This window comes from Ranitomeya variabilis, chromosome 2, assembly GCF_051348905.1.
Source record: "Ranitomeya variabilis isolate aRanVar5 chromosome 2, aRanVar5.hap1, whole genome shotgun sequence".
Classification (NCBI taxonomy): domain Eukaryota; kingdom Metazoa; phylum Chordata; class Amphibia; order Anura; family Dendrobatidae; genus Ranitomeya; species Ranitomeya variabilis.
The window spans coordinates 849,429,465-849,438,440 of NC_135233.1; positions in this window are offsets into that span (position 1 = coordinate 849,429,465).

The following is an 8,976-nucleotide window of genomic DNA, read 5'->3' on the forward strand; positions in this document are numbered from 1 at the left end:
GACAGGCAGGTGTATGGAGACTGGTAAGATACTGTACGGCAAGTTGCAGAGCAGAGATAGAGCAAGGGCGCAAGAGCGGATGCTAAGCAGAACCACAGGAGGTGGAGTTAGGAGCAGGAGGCGGAGCCAAGAACAGAAACGCAGGAAAGAGCAGAGAACGAGTAGACTGAGCTAAGAGCAGAGAAGAGGAAGGCGGAGCTAATAGTAAAGAGGGAGAAGGCAGAGATGGAGAGGGAGGAGCTAAGGATGGAGATGCCACAGGCGGAGCCAAGAGCGGAGATGCTGGAGGTGGAGCCAAGAGCGGGAAGGCACAGAGCCACAGGTTGTGGTGAGCAAAGCAGAGAAGCACAGAACCACAGACAGTGGCAAGCAGAGCAGAGAGATAGCACAGAAATACACACAGCAGAGTGGGAATTGCAACAACCAAAGCCGGAACAGGAACAGACATAAACCAGAGTTCAGACACAGAAGTAACAGAACACAGACCAGGGTATGACGCCCCACTGGGTGGCAGACACAGAGCCAGAACCTGACACCTCAGCAGCAAAGTACTGACTGAAGTTTGCTCCGGCGTCCTCCAATGGGTGAGGACACCTTAAGAATCATCGGCCTCTAGACTATTGGCCAGAGACACCTTAGGGAGGTGCACACAGACTGAATAAGAAACAGGAGTTGCTGGTGCCACCCCCCTATGCACACAGACAGAAACTATACACAGAGCAAGCGGCCATAAAGCACATGGCATGTAGCCGGCATCAGACAGATCCCACAGCATGGCACAGGGTGAGTTGATGTAACAGGCATGTGGGGGATGGAAGGCCATGCAGTGATGCCGGCAGGGTTCTTACAAAGGTAAAAGGGATTTTGAATAAGGAAGGCTGTTGTGAATTCCGCTCTTGGGCTCCCTCCGGTGGTTGTAAGTAGCACTTTTGTGAGTTCTGCTCTTGGGCTCCCTCCGGTGGTTTTGAGTGGTATGGCTGCTTCTTGGATTTAGCATCAGCAGCTGCTTCCACTGATCGTCTTGCTGGCTCGGCTATTTTAGTCTGGCCTTATCCCTCAATCAATGCCAGTTGTCAATTGTTCCTGCTTGGAGTCACGGCTCTTTTAGATTTCCCTGACACTCTGACCTGTTCAGCAAAGATAAGTCCTTGCTTGTCCTTTTGCAGTCCTCTTGTTGTGGACTTTATTGTTCAGCACATTCTATGTTTTGCTCATTTGTCCAGCTTATCAGTATGGATCTATTCAGCTAAGCTGGAAGCTCTGGGCAGCAGATTTTGCCCTCCACACCTTTAGTCAGGTGTGGAGATTTTTGCATTTCCCTGTGGTGGACTTTTTCTAGTTTTTATTACGGACCGCACAGTGTTCTGTCCTGTACTATCTATCTAGCTAGAAGTGGCCTCCTTTGCTAAATCTTGTTTCATTCTATGTATGTCATTTCCTTCTCCACTCACAGTCATTATTTGTGGGGGGCTGTCTATCCTTTGGGGATTCTCTCTGAGGCAAGATAGCTTTCCTGTTTCTACCTTTAGGGGTAGCTAGTTCTCCGGCTGTGATGAGGTGTCCAGGGAGTGACAGGAACATCCCACGGCTACTGCTAGTGTTGTGTTAAGATCAGGAACTGTGGTCCGTATAGTTACCACCTGCTCAGAGCTAGTCGCATGTCGTTCCTAAATCACCAGTCCATAACAGAAGGCTATCACTCCATTTTGCAATGCCATGCCATACCCTGTGGACAGCGCTTGATTAGAGCCAATTTCATCCTACAACAGGACAGTGACCTAAAACACCCCCCCCCCATTTATGCAAGAACTATTTAGGGGAGAAGCAGGCAGCTGGTATTCTATCGGTAATGGAGTGGCCAGCGCAATCACCAGATCTCAACCCCATTGAGCTGTTGTGTGAGCAGCTTGACCGTATGGTACGCAAAAAGTGCCCATCAAGCCAAACCAACCTATGGGAGGGTTTTCTGGAAGCATGGGGTGAAATTTTTCCAGATTACCTCAGCAAATTAACTGCTAGAATGCCAAAGGTCTGCAATGCTGTAATTGCTGCAAAGGGAGTGTTCTTTGACAAAAGCAAAGTTTGAAGGAGAAAATTATTATTTCAAATAAAAATCTTTTTTTCAAACCTTGTCAATGTCTGGACTATGGACAATGTCTTTTCAATTCATTTGGCAAGTCATTTAATTAATAAAAGTATGAGTTTTCATGGAAAACACAAAATTGTCTGGGTGACCCTAAACTTTTGAACAGTAGTGTACCTCCCTGCGCTCCCTTGCAGCATCTTGTTCTGATACAAGCAGCTGATTTATGCTTGTAAACAGCACGTGGCTGGGACATCATGCGCTACTTAAAAGCAGAGCACAGCTACCGGAATACTCACTGCTCTTCACGCTGGGAATATGTGCATGGAGGGCAGTGAGTACTAATTGCTATTAAGTAGAGCGCATAGTGTCAGCCACAGCTGCCATGTGGTCATGTGTGCCCGCTACTTGAATACTTACTTCTCTCCACTCCCTTGGGAATGAGCCAAGGGAGGCGTTTTCAGCACAAAAAAAGTGCTGGAAATTTCAGATTATACTCGAATATATACGGTATATGCCTAAATATGTACGCTGCTAATTTTTTAAATAACCAAATGCAGTATAAGGATCTGAAAGATATTAAATAATTTTACACCATATTTAAATGTGCCCCAGCCTAAATATCCCTATAGTTGTAACAGTCCCTGTCATTTTGTCACTCTATCTATAGCCTCATCATAGTCTATACAGTATTACCAATATAAATAAAGCCTTATCACGGATATATATCCTTCTTTATATTACATGACTCACATCCTTAACACATGATGGTGGCTATTGATGAACTGCCACGCCATACATGTTATTAGGTAGGCTACCGGTTAACATAAGCCTAATTGTAACAGACACCTTATACCAGGGGTGAGCAATTAATTTTCCCGAGGGGCCACATGAGAGACCATGACTGTTGTGAAGGGTCAAACCAATAGGCTGAAATGAATTCTGCTTAATATTAATATTAACATATTAATTACAATTATTAATATAAAATAATTCTATCACTTAATATATACCATTTGAGCCCCTCCTATATAGCGTAAGAGCCTGTACACAGCCCTTTCTATATACCGTAAGAGCCCCAACACCACCTATTGTATATACCGTTAGAGCACATGCACAGCCCCCTATATACCGTAAAAGTCCCCACATAGCCTCCCCATGATCAGCATGAGACCCACATAGCCTCCCCATGTCCTACATGAGACCCCCATATAGCCTCCTATGAGAGCCTCATAGTGTCATCATGTCCAGCATGAGAGCCCTATAGCTTTTTCTCATCCAACATGAGACCTTATTGCCTTTTCACGTCCGGCATATGACCCTATTGCCTTCTCTCATCCAGCAAGAGACCCCATAACCTCTCCAGAGAATCTTGTGAGCCATGTCCCCTAGGTAAAGACCATAAAAATTAGTACTAAGCAAAAAAACACATCTCTGGATCTACAGTGGGTAGGGAAAGTATTCAGACTTCTTTAAATTTTTCACTCTTTGTTTCATTGCAGTCATTTGGTAAATTCAAAAAAGTTCATTTTTTCACATTAATGTACACTCTGCGCCCCATCTTGACTGAAAAAACCCCCAGAAATGTAGAAATTTTTGCAAATTTAATAAAAAAGAAAAACTGAAATAACCCATGGTCATAAGTATTCAGACTATTTGCTCAGACACTGACATTTAAGTCAAATGTTGTCCATTTCTTTGTGATCCTCCTTGAGACGGTTCTATTGCTTTATTGGAATCCAGCTGTGTTTAATTAAACTACTAGGACTTGATTTGGGAAGGCACACACCTGTCTATTTAAGAACTCACGGTTCACAGTGCATGTCAGACCAAATGAGAATCATAAGGTCAAAGGAATTGGCTAAGGAGTTCAGAGACCGAATTGTGGCAAGGCACAGATCTGGCCAAGGTTACAACAGAGTTTCTGCAGTACTCAAGGTTCTTAAGAGCACAGTGGCCTCCATAATCCTTAAATGGAAGAAGTTTGGGACCACCATAAGTCTTCCTACACCTGGCCGTCCAGCCAAACTAAACAATCAAGGGAGAAGAGTCTTGGTGAGAGAGGTAAAGAAGAACCCCAAGATCACTGTGACTGAGCTCCAGAGATGCAGTAGGAAGATAGGAGAAAGTTCCACAAAGTCAACTATCACTGCAGCCCTCCACCAATCGGGCCTTTATGGCAGAGTGGCCCAACGGAAGCTTCTCCTCAGTGCAAGACATGAAAGCCTGCATAGAGTTTGGTAAAAAACACATGAAGGACTCCCAGACAATGAGAAATAAAATTCTCTGGTCTGATGAGACAAAGATAGACCTTTTTGGTGATAATTCTAAGCGGTATGTGTCGAGAAAACCAGGCACTGCTCATCACCTGCTCAATACAATCCCAACAGTGAAACATGGCGGTGGCAGCATCATGCTATGGGGGTGTTTTTCAGCTGAAGGTACAGGACGACTGGTTGTCATTGAAGGAGACATGAATGCGGCCAAGAACAGAGATATCCGGGATGAAAACCTCTTCCAGAGTGTTCTGGACCTCAGACTTTGCCGAAGGTTCACGTTCCAACAAGACAATGACCCTAAGCACACAGCTAAAATAACAAAAGAGTGGCTTCAAAACAACTCTGTGACCATTATTGACTGGCCCAACTAGAGACCTGACCTAAACCCAATTGGGCATCTCTTGAGAGACCTAAAAATAGTTGTCCACCAATATTCACCATCCAACCTGACGGAACTGGAGAGGATCTGCAAGGCAGAATGGCAGAGGATCCCCAAATTCAGGTGTGAAAAACTTGTTGCATCATTCCCAAGAAGACTCACGGCTCTACTAGCTCAAAAGGTGCTTCAACTCAATACTGAGCAACGGCCCGAATACTTAAGGGCATGTGATATTTCAGTTTTTCTTCTTTAATAAATTAGCAAAAATTTCTACATTTCTGTTTTTTTAGTCAAGATGGGGTGCAGAGTGTACATTAATGAGAAAAAAAATGAACTTTTTTTTTATTTACCAAATGGCTGCAATGAAGCAAAGAGTGAAAAATGTAAAGGGGTCTGAATACTTTCCATACCCACTGTATATGGTGGATTTGAAAAATAAAAAAATTCAATAATCATGAGAAGGGGGCACAAAATAAGAACAAAAAATGGGTACTTTTGACCTGGTGACAAGTCCTCTTAAAGGGGCTAATTTGCATTCTTTGTTACACCTTTAACATGACAGATAAACAGGCTCTATAAGAACAATTTGCTTTGTCTCTTTACTCATAGTCAATTACACTTCCCCATTTTCTTATTACAGATTTCTTCGCTATATTTTATCTCATAGTATCTACAATTATGCCAAACATTGGGATGATTACAGTGATTAACAACCACTGAGTCCCCAGGAGAGCTGTGCTGGAAATACACAGATACAAAGGAATGGGCAGAACACTACTTTATAACACCTGCATCCTTACATAGAATATACATAAACCCTCTGATTAGAGATAACTGCTCAGAAATATACCACTGCCTGAGATGGTGAAAGACACAGTTTGACTGCTACTCAGCTTATTTTCATGTTTCATGCATCAGTACCAATCCAGCGTTGAGTCAGGCTACTCAGTCTTCTCTGAAAGTTGGGTTGTTAGCTGGACATACAACTATCAACAATCGAACATTCATCTAACTATTTTATATATACAAGTGCCTCTCACTAAATTAGAATATCATCAAAAAGTTAATTTATTTCAGTTCTTCAATACAAAAAGTGAAACTCATATAATAGAGAGTCATTACAAACAGAGTGATCTACACTCACCGGCCACTTTATTAGGTACACCTGTCCAACTTCTTGTTAACACTTAATTTCTAATCAGCCAATCACATGGCGGCAACTCAGTGCATTTAGGCATGTAGACATGGTCAAGACAATCTCCTGCAGTTCAAACCGAGCATCAGTATGGGGAAGAAAGGTGATTTGAGTGCCTTTGAACGTGGCATGGTTGTTGGTGCCAGAAGGGCTGGTCTGAGTATTTCAGAAACTGCTGATCTACTGGGATTTTCACGCACAACCATCTCTAGGGTTTACAGAGAATGGTCCGAAAAAGAAAAAAAATCCAGTGAGCGGCAGTTCTGTGGGCGGAAATGCCTTGTTGATGCCAGAGGTCAGAGGAGAATGGGCAGACTGGTTCGAGCTGATAGAAAGGCAACAGTGACTCAAATCGCCACCCGTTACAACCAAGGTAGGCCTAAGAGCATCTCTGAACGCACAGTGCGTCGAACTTTGAGGCAGATGGGCTACAGCAGCAGAAGACCACACCGGGTACCACTCCTTTCAGCTAAGAACAGGAAACTGAGGCTACAATTTGTACAAGCTCATCGAAATTGGACAGTAGAAGATTGGAAAAACGTTGCTTGGTCTGATGAGTCTCGATTTCTGCTGCGACATTCGGATGGTAGGGTCAGAATTTGGCGTAAACAACATGAAAGCATGGATCCATCCTGCCTTGTATGGAGCATCTTTGGGATGTGCAGCCGACAAATCTGCGGCAACTGTGTGATGCCATCATGTCAATATGGACCAAAATCTCTGAGGAATGCTTCCAGCACCTTGTTGAATCTATGCCACGAAGAATTGAGGCAGTTCTGAAGGCAAAAGGGGGTCCAACCCGTTACTAGCATGGTGTACCTAATAAAGTGGCCGGTGAGTGTATTTCACGTGTTTATTTATGTCAATGTTGATGATTATGGCTTACAGCCAATGAAAATCCGAAAGTCATTATCTCAGTAAATTAGAATACTTTATAACAACAGCTTGAAAAATGATTTTAAAATCCGAAATGTTGGCCTACTGAAATGTATGTTCAGTAAATGCACTCAATACTTGGTTGGGGCTCCTTTTGCATCAATTACTGCATCCATGCAGCGCGGCATGGAGTCAATCAGCCTGTGGCACTGCTGAGGTGTTATGAAAATCCCAGGTTGCTTTGATAGCATCCCTCAGCTCGTCTGCATTGTTTGGTTTGGTGTCTCTCATCTTCCTCTTGACAATACCCCATAGATTCTCTATGGTGTTAAGGTCAGGTGAGTTTACTGGACAGTGATACTGTTGTTTTTAAACCAGGTATTGGTACTTTTGGCAGTGTGGACAGGTGCCAAGTCCTGCTGGAGAATTAAATTTCCACCTCCAAAAAGCTTGTCGGCAGAAGGAAGCATGAAGTGTTCTAAAATTTCCTGGTAGACAGCTGCGCTGACTTTGGTCTTGTTAAAACACAGTGGACCTACACCAGCAGATGACATGGCTTCCCAAACCATCACTGATTGTGGAAACTTCACACTAGACCTCAAGCAGCTTGGATTGTGTGCATCTCCACTTGTAGCCCATGTCCTTCATATGTATGTGTGTGGTGGATCAGCAGTCCACTCCTTGTGAATCTCCCCCAAATTTTTGAATGGCCTTTTCTTAACAATCATTTCAAGGCTGCGATTATCCCAGTTGCTTCTGCACCTTTTTCTACCACACTTTTTCCTTCCACGCAACTTTCCATTAATATGCTTGGATACAGCACTCTGTGAACAGCCAGCTTCTTTAGCAATGACCTTTTGTGCATCACCCTCCTTGTGAAGTGCGTCAATGACTGCCTTCCGGACATCTGTCAAGTCAGCAGTCTTCCACATGATTGTGGAGCCTACTGAAACAGACTAAGGGACCTTTTTAAATGCTTAGGAAGCCTTTGCAGGTGTTTCTATTAATTATTCTTATTTACTGAAATAATGACTTTTGGGTTTTCATTGACTGTAAGCCATAATCAACCCACAGAGCCCTTCCTCCTAACTGCCCAGCCCTCCACCACCAAAACCAACTTCTCCATAGTTACAGAAGATCAACTCTCCACTCTACTCTCAAAATCGCATCTCACCATCTGTGCACTTGACCTGATCCCTTCCCACTTCATCCCAAACCTCGCCAGTCTTCATCCCAACCCTAACCCATCTCTTCAACCTGTCACTAACAACTGGTGTTTTCCCCTCAAGCTTTAAACATGCCTCAATCACACCTATCCTCAAAAAGCCCTGTCTTGACCCATCCTCTGTATCTAGCTATCACCCTAAATAATTTCTCCCCTATGCCTCAAAACTACTGGAACAACACGTCCATCTTGAACTGTCCTCCCATCTCTCTTCCTGCTCCCTCTCCGACCGCTTACAATCTGGCTTCCGGTCATACCACTCCACTGAAACTGCCCTAAGGTCACCAATAACCTATTAACCACCAAGAGCAAGTGACACTACTCTGTCCTCCTCCTCCTGGACCTTTCTGCCTTTGACACAGTGGACCATTCCCTATTATTACAGACCCTCTCATCCCTTGGCATCACAGACTTGGACCTATCCTGGATCTCATCTTACCTAACAGTCTGGACATTCAGCGTCTCCCACTCACACACCACCTCCTCAGCTCGCCCCCTATCTGTCGGAGTCCCACAAGTTTCAGTCCTAGGGCCACTGCGCTTCTCTATTTACACCTTTGGCCTGGGTCAGCTCATAGAATCTCACGGCTTTCAGTATCACCTCTATGCTGATGACACACAGATCTGCATCTCTGGGCCAGATATCACCAGCTTACTAACCAGAATACCTCAATGTCTGTCTGCTATTTCATCCTTCTTCTCCGCTAGATTTCCAAAACTTAACATGGACAAAACAGAATTCATCATCTTTCCCCCATCTCAAGCGACCCCCCCAATGAACCTATCCATTGCAGTAAATGGCTGCCCACTATCCCCAGTCCCACAAGCTCGCTGCCTCGGGGGAATCCTTGACACTAATCTCTCCTTCAAACCACACATCCAAGCCCTTTCCACTTCCTGCCACCTTCAACTCAAAAATATTTCACAGATCCATACATT